At 47.4% G+C, this 13,097-nt stretch overlaps 1 protein-coding gene across 1 annotated transcript in view; it reads right to left on the reverse strand.

Moving 5' to 3' along the window:
- The window catches only part of KLHL29 (kelch like family member 29), a 284,456-nt gene extending 272,140 nt beyond the window's left edge, over positions 1-12,316 (reverse strand). The window contains exon 1 of the mRNA XM_081264539.1: positions 12,053-12,316. The gene's annotated coding sequence lies outside the window, so the exon portion shown is untranslated. The remainder of the gene's footprint in view (positions 1-12,052) is intronic.
- Between the last annotated feature and the right edge of the window lie 781 nt (positions 12,317-13,097).

Raw genomic sequence — 13,097 nt, forward strand, 5'->3', positions numbered from 1 at the left:
ACCCAGAGAGGTTGCTCTACCCTCCCCTGCCCAGGTATCTGGTTAGTTCTGCAGGTGACCTTCTGAGCTTGGGATGGATGGGTGTAGCAGGCTATCATCTCTCAGGGACAGTGACCTATACAGCCATCTGCCAACTCCCTGTCCCCAGTGCAAAGTCAGCAAGCAGCCTCCTGATGGTGATTTAGCTTCCTGCAGGATGGCCTTCAGGGAAGAAATCTGCTTAATGGCAAAACAAGTGTCTGGTCTACTGGTTGTCATTCTTCCCATGAAAATCAACGAAACGCCTTTATCTGGAGACCATTCATCTCTGGGTTTGCCATCATCCAATGAGTCGAATAAGAAAGTAGTTGGGGTGGAAAGAAGGGGGATTGATTAGAAAGGGGCTCAGGGAACTTTCTGGAATGATGAAAATGCTTTCTATCTTGTTTTGGTTATACAGGTACATGTAATTATTACAAATCTTTTGTGAACTGAACATTTAAGTCTGTGGATTTCATTGTACTACCTCAACTATTATAACTTAAATAAATAAATTAATAGATGAATAAATGCCCAGTATGGGGTGAGATATACAGCAAGGGCCCTATAAGAACTGTTGAATTGTTGAATGCATTTTTTTGTCCTAAGTGAATTTTACAAAGAAAAATCAGTTGGGGATATGTTTGGAAATGTATTATCTTTTTATTGTGATAAAATACACCTACTATAAAATTTACCATTTTAGCCACTCTTAAATGTACGATTCAGTGGCATTAAGTACACTTACACTGTTGTGTAGCCATCACCACCCTCCATCTCCAGACCATCTTCTTCCCAAACTGAAACACTGTAGCCATTAAACACAAACTCTTTCCTGCAGCCCCTGGCAACCGCCATCTAGCTTCGGTTTCTATGAACTTGACTACGCTAAGTACCTCACAGGAGTGAAATCATACAGGAGTTGCCCTTTTGTGCCTGGTATATTTCACTTATCCTTATATCCTCAAGGTTCAGAAATGTAGAGGTTTCTTCCTTTACAAGGCTGGATAATATTCTAATGCATGTATATACGTACTGCACTTTGGTTATCTGCTCAACCATTGATGGACACTTAAGCTTCCATCTTTGGGCTATCATGAATACTGTGCTACAAGCCACCCGGACTTCTTTCAGTCCCACCTTTCACTTCTTTGGGGTGTACCTGGATCATGTGGTAACTCTGTTTAGTTTTTTTGAAAACTGCTATAGTATTTCCCATAGAGCGTTGCACCAGTTTGCATCTCCACGAGCAGAGCACAAAGGTTCCTGCTTCCCCATGTCCCTACCAACACTCACTATTTCCTGGTTTTGTTTTTTGCTCCATTCATTTTCAAATAGTCATTCTAACGGGTATGAAGTGACAGCTTATTGTGGTTTTGATTTGCGTTTTCCTAATGCTTAGTAATGTTGAGCATCTTTTCAAGTGTTTATTAACCATTCATATCGTCTTTGGAGAAATATCTATTCAAGTTTTTTGGCCATTTATTAATTAGTTCATATGTTGCTGAGTTAATGGTTTTCATTGTAACTGTGAAGGTCTGGGAACCAAGTCCTGCTCTCCCTCACACGTTCAGTCCCAAGATATAAATTTGATGTCCCTTCTTCTCCGCTCCACCCCCAGTGGCTCATGGGTCACACCCAGCACAGAAGCAAGGGCCAGACAGGCAACCATTTCCTGCTTCTCCTAGGACCAAGGAGCCCAGACCCGGCCCAGGTGTTTACTTCAGAAATCAAAAAATGCTTCTGGAGAGCAGGCATTCTGGGAGGCAAGCAGGAATAAAAACGGCGACAGTTACAGCTCTCAAATTGTGACTTCATCGTTCGGTGAGTGTCCATCCCCTCCTGCAACCTCCCCTAGGACTCCTCAGAAACACAAACCCCATTTTTCTGTTTTGTTTCATTTTGTTTTGGTGTGTGTTGAGAGTGTTTTCTGCAGAATCAGATGGAAGCTTTAAATTCCTAGGCGGAAATCTGAGCAGGGCCATCTTTCTGAAATCCCCTTGTCACTCAGAGATGTGAGGGACAGCACAAAAGGAGCCGCAGGGTGCTCATCGCAGCCCTCCTCTGGAAACCAGGGCTGTGGCCCTGCCCTCCGGTGTGGCCACACAGCAGCAGCATGAGCTGCCCTCTGGATGTGGCTCTGCCTGCAACCTTCCCCTCTTGTGTCCCAGTCCCTGGTGCCTTCCAGGTCTCACCACCACATCCCCTCTCTCCAGACAGCCCCGTCCCCTGCACCACCGGACCTCTAAACCTAGGGGTGTCACAGGGAGGTGGCAACTATACAGAGAGCTCCAAACTGACTTCCATGAAACAAGGTTTTCATGAAAATCATTTTTCTCCCCTGAGGGAAGAAAGAAGAATCACATCTTGGTGGAAAGAGGCAGTTGCCCCACGTCTTGAGACACAATCCAGGAGCTCCTTTTCCCCAGCGTGTTGCCTGGTAGATCCAGATGCTCTGACGCTTTTCCTCGGCACATGGAGGCTTCACCAAGAGCTACGTTCGTTTCACAGTTTGAATATTATTTCAGTTTTGATGATTAAAGCTGGTTGGAACAGCATGAACCGAGTAGATTACAGCAGTCTCCTCACTAGAGGGACCAGCCAGCCACTCACGCTGCAGGCAGCCTCCTGGTCTGACCAGCCCAGCTTCCAAATGTGGCACTCGCACTTCCCAAATTTTGTGGCACTTTGTTTTTGTTCAGAAAACCTGTGTGTGGTTTTCTGAGGAAGGTTATTTGATATTTCTTCACATCACTCCAATAAGCTAGTTCAATGATAAAATAACCTAGCTTTGTCCCAAGAGGCCAGAACAGTGCAGTATTGCAATAAAATGGCCTTTAGATGGACGTGGGTGGGTACACTGCGAGGTTCCTGAGTGAAGACCCTGGGTTGCAAGGGTTAAAACAAAGTGAAGAACCAAAATGGCAATCATGTTCTGGGCAGCAGACACCAGGCAGCTAGCCCTGCAACCAGTGGATTAGACAGGAGTCGGCCCACCTGTTCCCCCAGTGGTGGCAAAGTCACCCTCACTGATGAGGGATTCCAGTCCCTGGTATTCTAAAATCCCTGGCCAGGCTTTGTGAAGACAACTGCATCTATGTTTCCGCTGGGCTCTCTACCCCTGTCTTTGATGAAGGTTCCAGTTTTTGGTTTTTATTTATTTGCAATCTCTCAAGAACTGAAGTGAGGGCCTCGCCATGCATGGGTAAGGCACAGCTCACACTGTGAACAACTTTCTTGGTAACTTACCACGTGAGCTCAACACTGCCCGGTCTATGCCTTGTTCAGCGAGAGGAGCCCTGGACCATGCTCTTGACTGCCAAGGCAATGTTAAAGGCAATCCTAGTTTCTAAATGCTCACTCTCAATTTATCTTGGCCCAGACTGGAACAGTGTGGACTGGCACCAGTGTGGGACTGTGCCTGGAGTACCACCGTTGTCTACTCCTCTCTGCTGGCTTGGAGAGACTGGCCCAAGGGGCTGTAGCCACAGCAGTGTTCACAATGCAGTTCTCTTTGTTCTGAACTGTCTTATAATCTCTCAGGAAATTTCTGGACCTATTATTATCCATGGGTTTCCTGGTTAGACTGGGCAGTCCCCAGAGGATCCAGTTAATAAATACCTGACATGTGCCAGGCCCAAGGCTACAGATAAAGACAGTCCTTGCCCTCATGGATCACAACTCCGGAGATAGTCCAGAAATAACCACTGGTTCCCACAATTTGGCATGTGCTGGCATCGTTTTAATCACTTTGCAAGCAGGAACTGAATTTAATCTTCAAATATTCAACTGTCTTATATTCAAGTGAGCACAGCCCTGGGAGCTTTCTGACTACCACGAAGAAAAAGGTCAGTTAGAACTAAGACTTGTCGAGAGAAACTCAGAATGGAGCTTCTGCTCAGTTTACAAAGACGATGGTAGTAAGTTCTAGTGTGAAGGTACTTGGCATCACACTGACGGGTCTCTGTTTCTTTGCATGTATTTCACACCTTCAGAGAAGATTAGATGGACCTTGACTTCCTATCGTCACCTGTGATAGTGAGCAATGTGGCGAACCCTGGGATTACTCTCTTATTTTAATAAGCAATTTATACACCACATAAAAGGGCATCTGGTTTTCTCTTTCCAAATGCTTTGTCATCCACAAAATGGGAATGATGCCGCCCAGGTCACGGGGTGAGCAACAGACAAGATGTCACAAGAAAGGGAGTGCTCTTTCCATGGTGTCTTCTCCGTAAACGTGTATTGAATCTATATTCATTTAGAAGCTCCAGGGGCTGGATATGTATCATTAAGGGTCCCCGGGAAGTGAAGTGCAGCTATGGTTTTGATCCCAAAGCGAGTGCCTACAGCTGCAAGATTTGAAAAGAGATGGTAAAAGAGAAAGGTAAAATTGTTTCTTTTTTAAAAATCCAAATTTCCTCTATTCCCAATCACCTCTTAATATTAGTAAATGACCATAAGGAAAGCATGAATGTTCTAACAGCTGAGTCTCTAATCTGGTCTAAGCCTTTGACTAGCGTTTGCTCTTCACAAAACAGAAAGGCAGAGTCTTCCTGTAGCTCTTCCCTCACGGCCTCTGCTCCTCAAACTGCTTTCTCAGAGCCTCGCAGGGATGCCTTAAGGACAAGGAAGCCTCGTGTTTGATTTTACTTTCCTGTAGAAATAAGCCAGGGAGGAAGAAAGGGGAGGAGGTGTAGCTGGATGGACAGGCCCACAGGAGAGGCCTGGGCCTGCTCAGGGACAGCAGCCTTCTGCAGCCACCGGCCCTCCCCGGGTACTTCCTGTGCGATTGCTTGGCCACACTGTCACGGTGTCTTTCTGCCGCTGAGTCTGGCTGGACCTGGGTTGCAAGGATTAAAACAGGGAGTGTTCCTGTGGTGTGTGCTCCAGGCTCAGGTCATACTCTCTACCTGTCTCCAGAAACAACTAATGTCAAGAGTAAAAACAGGACAGAAAATGTTGGCAAATATAGTGTTACTGCCCCTCGGTATCTGTCTTTGTGATTTCCAAGTGTTTTATTTTTCTTTAAAATGATGCTTCTGTGAAATACCACAAATTTTAAAATCTACTTGGAGAATGACACCTTATAAGTAAGCATGTTCTAAAGACGGACTTGGTGTCGATTCTCCCAAGTGCCACATGGATCCAAGTTATCACTGGAATGACGTGGCTCCAAGAGAAAAATTAGTCTTCAAAGTCTCAAGTCATAAATCCTAGAAGATTCCATTTAGATTAGTTAGAATTCATCAACAAGCATATTTAATAGAGGCAGCCCCAAATATAGCATCTAAAATTCCACACCATGACAAACCCAGAACATGTAACTACACAGCTACTCAGTGAAAACAAAAATCCATTCAGTAAGCTTTGATGTTTATTACTTGATACCTTCTCCAGGCATAAATGTTTCCAGGCTAACATTTTTACTAAAGAATTCTGGACCTGACATGTAAAACCAAACAAGCCCAGGTCAGTTTGGGTAGGTCTGAATGCATCTTTACCCTTTCTACATTGTTTTTATCTCTTGGATTTGCTATTTATTTACTGTTTTGGCTCAGTACAGAAACAGATGCCATTCAAGCATTTAAAGGTTTTTCCTCTTTAGTCTTCCAGGAACCAGAATAAATGGAAGCAGCTGGGTCAATCCAAAAAGTACCATGAATGCTGGTCAGACCTGGTTAATATTCTAAAGTTCACATTCCCTCTTGGAATTATTTTATATAAAGTGTTAATTAGCACTGATAACAAAGTGTCTCGTACATAACAGGCAGTGTAAAGTGGTAGATGCACTGAGACCCAGTCTGGAGTATCAGAGAAACACACACACACACACACACACACACACACACACACACACAGTTTGATAAAACTGATGGATCTGTGTTCAAACCCAGCTGTACAACGTGGCTAAATTTGTGGCCTTGGGCCAGTTGGTTACCTCTGAGCCTCATCTTCATTTGTAAAGTGTGGATAATCCCTACCTCGCCGCATAGATATGAGGATTAGAGATAATATATGTAAAGTACTAAAATACAGTGGGCAGCCATAACTGGAAGCTATTATTATTATATTATTGGGGCTTGATAAAGGTTTGGTGATTGAATAATAGGTAGATTAGCTGACCTCTAAAATCCATGACAATTCTAAAATTATGATACTAAAAAAGAATTAAAAAGTTCATACATCAAATCAACTGAAGGATAGTTTTAATGGTTGGAATTGTGATGCAAATCTCCTATGCTTTCCAGAATAAGCAGTGATAATGAGACTCATTGAAGACAATATGTATACATACCCTGGCATACCATAAAACATTTGGCAGGCTAGGTGCCCACTGCTGCTGAGATCTCTAGGGGTTGCTGCTTCCCCCTCCACTGATGCTCCCCTAAGCTCTCCTTCCTAATGCCCTTCTCTGGGATGCAGTCTTTACTGGGGTTACTTCTTCTATCCTCACAACCACCCCGGACAGTACTATTATCAACTTCATTTTCACAAAACCAAGGCCTAGTGAGAAAAAGATATTTCCAAGGTCAAAGTTACTAGGCACCAGGGCTGGTGTTGTAGCTCATTGGTAGCGTACTCACCTAGCAAGCGCCAGGCCCTGGGTTCGATCCTTAGCACCACATAAAAACAAATAAAGGTATTGTGTCCAACTACAACTAAAAATAAATATTAAAAAAAAAATTACTAGGCACCAGTAACTGGACCTCAACTCTGACCAGAAGGCCCTGCTGTCACCCATTCTGTGATATTACTGCAACACAGGAAAGTCCCGAAGCAAAGCATAAGTGACTGGAGAGACTTGCAAGGCAATGCACACACAGAAAAGGAGAACAAATTCCAGTAACATCCACTGCATTCATCATTTGATGTCCTGTTTGACTACATTCCTACCAAGTCTCTTACAACAAAAGACCAGAATTTGTTGGTGTTAAAAGTCAGAATATAGCAATCCCCCTTCTGGGTAGATATCTAAAAGAACTGAAAGCAACATTACTCACAATAGCTGAGAGGTGTAAGCAACCTAAATGTCCATCCATGGATGAATGAATGAACAAAGTGTGGTACATACACACAATGAAATATTATTCAGCCTTTAAAAGGAGGAAGATCCCATTATATGCAATAGCATGTGACGAACCTTGAACACAAGATGCTAAGTGAAATAAGCCAGTCACAAAAAAGACAAATAAGGTGTGATTCCACTTACGTGGGATATCTATTTCAGACGAATTTATAGAAACAGAAAAGCGAACAGTAGTTGCCAGGTTGGGGGGAGAGGAGAATGGGAGTTGATGTTTATGGAGTCTACTTTAAGTACTGCAAGAGGGAAAAATTCTAGAGACGCATTGCATGGCAATGTGAATAGTACTGCTGAACTGTAGGAGGAAAAATGATTAAGATGGTAAACTTTTTTTTTATGAGAATTTAAAAAAGAAAGTGGCAGAGTACATATGAATATGCACGTGTGTGCTTCGTGTGTCCTAAAATGGGTCACTGATTTAAAAATTTCAAATGTCTATAATAGAAATTATAACAATGGCCACCTGTGGGGCCAGTGGTAGCCTTTCAACATCGGGGGAATTGTCCTCTCAGCTTAAACCAGATCCCTGGCTGTACCCATGCTCCATGGTTCTTGTTCCAGCTTCTGAGTCATCATCTACCCCTGCAGCTCAAGAGCTCCACAGTTGTCTGAACCATTTGAATTTTATGCAGCAGCTAACTGGTCCCGTAAGAAACAAGAATTCCCCACCTTTCCACCCTGAAGGAAATATCTCCAAACAGTGAGGTTCATTTCTCAAAAGAATTCTGTTTCTACTTCCAGGGATAAACTTGCCTCCTCTTAATTTGCAGCCTCAATTTTGCTATTTTCTGACCTCAGACTTTGGGAGACTAAGTGTGTATCTGTTGTAGGAAGAACTACAGACTTTGATTTCAGGATGGTCCAGATCTCATCACTTCTGATCCAAGGTTTAGGTAAAGAATTCTGACACACTTTTGATTCTTAACAAAAATTATAAAGACCATTTCTCAGTTGAATTTGCTGCAAATGAAAGTACTTTCCAGGGATTATGCACCCAATTTTTTTTTTTTGCATATTAGGAGATGAGCCTAGATTTTTTTTGAGCAATAATCAAATGACCAGATCTTCTGTACAAAGTAGAAATATCCTCCCACTTCTAAACATTTACGACTGTATGTACCTAACACAGTAAAAGCTAATAAGAAAGGCCTGGGAATATCTGCTTAATCTGTCCACAAAGAGATTTCTTTTTCTCTAGTTGTCTTATGTGGTAACTGCTTGGTTTGTCCTTATCCACAGCAACCAAGGACTGGATTTCTCATTCACGGTGTTTCTTCCTCCTCCTACCCCCAAGTAGGCACTTAGTTGACTGATTATAGAATCACAAGGTTGGTTATAATTCCATTTCTCCATCTGACTTTGAACTTAAGTGTTCCAATTACTTTTCCCGATCCTAATAAGTCAGTAGCGTGCTAATGCTTGCCTTGATATTTCTGAAATATACAGGCTGTGATTAGCATGGGATTGCATCATTAGAAAGCCAAGTTGAAAGCAGATGAGCAAAATTATCACTTGCATTTAAGTAAAACTGTCTGTTCCATGGACATATAATGTTCCTGAGATCCTAGGGACAATATGTGCTGTGACGAAATGTATATTACATTTGGAAAACCTTCTGATATCCCTGAACCTTCTGGCGTTGGTCCTACTAGAAGAGAAAATATCCTAGAAGGTAAGGCCTGCTCTAATACACAGCCTTGAAGTCTCACCAAGCCAGACAGAGTAGAGGACACAAAGAATCCTTGAACTATAATGGGGTTAAGAGGGAAAAAAAGAAGAAGGAAAAACTTATTCCATTATTCCATTCTGCTGGATTGAATTGACGTCACCGGTCCATAAAGCAAGAAGGTTTTACAGTAAACCTGCAGGAAGAAAAAAAAAATAATAACCCATGCGCGCACACACGCACGCACACACACACACACACACACATAAAACAAGATGCTAAAAAACTACATTAGAATTGATGGTATTATTTGACTCTATCAGAAAAAAATTTAACCCCTTTATATCTGTATGTATCTGGGAATGGTGTAAACTTTTAGAAACCATGGGGGCGGGGGGGGGGGGGAGGAAACGCTTTAAACTAGGAATGATTCACAGCCAAATCAATTGATAAACGAAAGGAAAAAAAAGATGGCACAACTGAAATTGATGCCAAAGATTTATAAGGTTGACTAAGTAAACAAAAACGGAATGGATCACCATGGAAATGCATGAATATTGAAATAGGCAAGATTTGAATAGACTAATGATATGCCTCACTTAGACTGACAGGTGTTGATAACAACTGTGACACTCCATCCACACTTCTAACATGTTTATTCCTAGAAAACAGGGGCTAGATTTAAAGGTTCCTTTGGTAATAGCTTATAAGTGAAATACAATTTCTAATCTTAAAGGGACTGATTCAATTCTCATCTACTTGAAAAAAACAAAAAAGATTTTATCCATTTTGTTCCCGGATATGAGGAGCTGCAGTTAGCAGAAGTCATCCTCTTGGGCTCTACTAGTCTTTGTTCCAATAAACCTCTCACAAAACTGAATTCTGGTCTGGCTTATCTCCCACACTGAGTGCTAGAAGTATGACCACCCCTCATTTAGAAACATAATTAAAGAGACACAACACTGAGTTCCCACTCCCCATTACATACTGTTGAAAACCAATAACCCTTAATCTATTTGTTACCATGGCTACCATAGGATATTTTATTTCAGTAAAACTCTAGGTATTTCATTTGGATTGTTGCTCACAAATGAAAGTTGGAGACCTATAAATTCTCATAACTGCACTAGAAATGGAGAGACTGAACAGAATAAAATGTTTCTTGATCATGGACAAATATGGTTTATAGATGCTTGTGCAAAAAAGTTATTAAAATTGGTCCAATGCATCAACCTATAAACCAATTTAAACATCACCAAATTCATATAGGGTTTGAGGGTACATATGTGAGAAATTCCCTGATTTACAGCAAGGTGATACATCAAATGCACTCCAGAACAATGTATGGGACTGAGACTATATTCTTTGGCAGCACACAGTTCCATATCTTTATAAACACCTATATGGTGTGATTAATCAAATACATGCATTCCAACCAGCCCTTTAAGTACTCACCTATGAATAGGGAACACATTTTCTATAAGTGTCAGGATGAACAATCTACAAAATTGTTCAACACTCTCCCACTTAAAAAATTAAAAAGTTAGCTTTACAATTCCTCTTTAATTAAAATAATCAGGAATGAGGTGGGCTAATTAAATCTCCTGTTATTCATTCTAAACTGAAATAATTCCTCAAATCTGCCCTCCCAAGGCTAAGACGACCACATGGCTTAGGAAAGAACTCTATAGTGACTAGACAAATGACTTTAAAGAGACCGAAATTAGGATAAATACAGCTGTAATCAGGACAGATCTGTCACTGCAAGAGGAGTCCGAATCCCAGCGTTGCTCAGTTGATAAGGGTCTTGAGCCTGCAGCAGTGGAGCATGAATGTCCCCCGAGCTGATGCGTGGAGTGGAAGTTTCGAGGGCAGCGGCAGCTTGGCAGCTCGGTGTCCTCAACGTCTAGTCCCTCCAGCGACGAGGTCTCGCCTAATGCTACATAAATACCTGCTTCCACGATTTGCCTGGGGCGCGCCACGGCGCAAGCACCATAGGGAGAGAGGGGAATGTTCGCAGAGTGTCACGGCTGGCAGCAGCCGCAGCTCTTCACCCATCAGCATCCCTGGGGACCCACAGGAGAACCTGCCAACTGACCGCGTCTGCCGTTCAGTTCCAGAGCCCAGGGACGACAACTGGCTTCTCAGCAGGCGGACCTAGGCATCTGAGACTCGCGCTTTGCCACCACCCCCTCCGCGGAGACGGCTGGCCGCAGGCAGGCAGCGCGTCCCCGCCTTCCCTAGCCAACGCAGACCCGACCTGCTCTGGTAGCCGCCTCGGACCTCCCCAGCTCTTGGCTCCGCGCTCGGGCCAGAGGCGAGCATGCCTCTCCCTTGGGGCCCGGGGCCGATGCTGCCCAGCGCGGCCACCGGCGCGCGACCGCAAATAACCCTCGAGCTCTCTGCCTGCTCCAGGCGACGGAGATCCGGACGTGAGCCTGTGGCCAGCCCGCATCCCCCGCGGCAGTCGGGGCACGCGTCCACACTCCACACTACGCATCTCCTGGTCCACTATCCCACACATAAACAACCCCTCCCTACCCGACACCACCTTCTCGCCCCTCGCCACCCCCGAAGCTATCCTTTCCGCGCGACCCCCCACCCCCCTCAACACGCTGGCAAGGTGTCGGGGGAAGTGTATATGTGTGTGTGTGTGGAAGGGGTTACAACAAAATCTGTGCGGGTTCCCTCTCGACGGTTTTCAAGCTCTTCTACCTCCAAAGTTACTTGGGATCCAGTGAAGAAACCTGGTTCCCAAATGTGAGGTCTGAGGACGCGAGGGGGCAGAAACCCCCACCTGTCTTCTCGCTGCACAGCGGCGCGAATCTCCCCAAAGGGCAGAACGCGCGGCCACCCTAGGGACCAGCCCTCCACCGTCTCTTGGCCCCCAGCCCGGCCGGGGCCCTGGGCCGCGCAGGGGGAGGTGGCCAAGAGAGGGGCGCGCGCTGCAGGGCCCAGCCGGGGGCTGCCGGGGCCGGGGGTCCCACTCCCTTCCAGCATCTCCCACTACCGAGACAGTACCCCCAGGCAGCCCCCTGCATACACACCCGGGGGCAGGAAGTTTTTCCCCCCTTTTTTTCCCCTCTGGAGCAGCGCAGGCGCAAGGGCTCCTGCAGCCTTGGGAGTCCAGACGCGGGAGGCTCCTGCCGCCGCTGCCAGAGCCGAGCCAAGCGTTCCGGGTTCCGGGGCCCCGCTCCCAAGCCCGACCCGGCCCGAGCAACCGCCAGGACCCTGGGGCCCCGCGCCGCATCCTTGGAGCCCCAGTCTGGCCCGACTCTTACCTGCGGCCGCGCCGCTCCGGCCCCGGCCCGACGAGCAGAGATCCCGGGGTCGCGGGTGGGCGCAGGAGGGCTGATGGATAGGGGACGGCGCCGGCGGGTAGCGGTAGCTGGGGCCGCTCGCGTCCTGGCCGAAAGAAACGGATCCAGGTCCACCTCCTCGCGTTCCTGCTCTCCTTCTTCTCTCCCTTTTCCTCCTCCTCCTCCGCCGCCGCCTCCCGGCAGCCCAGGGAGGATGCCTGGGAGAGGGAAGTCGGTCCTTCTGCCTGTCAGCCTGTGCGGCTATGCGCGGTGCGGCGCGGCTCTCATCGAGGCGGCGGCGGCGGCGGCGGCTCCGGCAGCATCGCCCCCGCCCTCTCCCCGCAGCCGCGGCGGCCGCGGGGCTGGGGCTGGCTCCGGGCTCGGGGCTCGGGCTCCGGGCGGGGGCTGCGCTCAGGCGCGGCGATCGCCGGGGCTGCGGGTGGGCGCTGCGGAGCCGGGGCCGGGGCTGGAGCTGCGGCTAGATCGGCGGTGGCGGGGACGGCGGCGGCGGCGCGGGGGTTGGCGCGGCCGCGGCGCGGGGACCATGCTCCCTTCTGGCTCGCTCCGCTCCGGGTACCGTCTGCTTTAGCTGCGAGGGAGGCGGGCTTCGGCGCGCAGCCAGGGGCGGGCGGAGCCAATCACGGGCGCCCGAGTGGGTGGGGGCGGAGGGTGGGGGAGGCGGGGCGCCCCCGGCCAGGCACCGCGCGCGGCTCCCCGGGCCCAAGGGATCCCCGGCAGCGGCGCGCCGGGCCGGGGCGGAGTGCCAGCGGGTGTGTCCATCAGTCCGTCCGCCGCTCCCGCCCCCTGCGGTGGCTCCCGGCTCGCCGGGCTCCGCGGCCGCGCCCGACAGACGCACAGCGCGTGGCCGCGACTGCTGGGCCCGGGCCTCGGGCTCCCCCGGCCCAGGGTTGGAGGACCCGGACCAAAGCGAGCTCCCGGTCTGCTCTCAACACCTGAGGAAACCGGCAGAAAAGTTTGAGAAAGAAAAGTCCAATCTTCTTTCCGCTTCCTCCCTCCCCGTGACACC

This window comes from Spermophilus citellus (assembly GCF_964194105.1).
Source record: "Spermophilus citellus genome assembly, chromosome: 13".
NCBI lineage: Eukaryota > Metazoa > Chordata > Mammalia > Rodentia > Sciuridae > Spermophilus > Spermophilus citellus.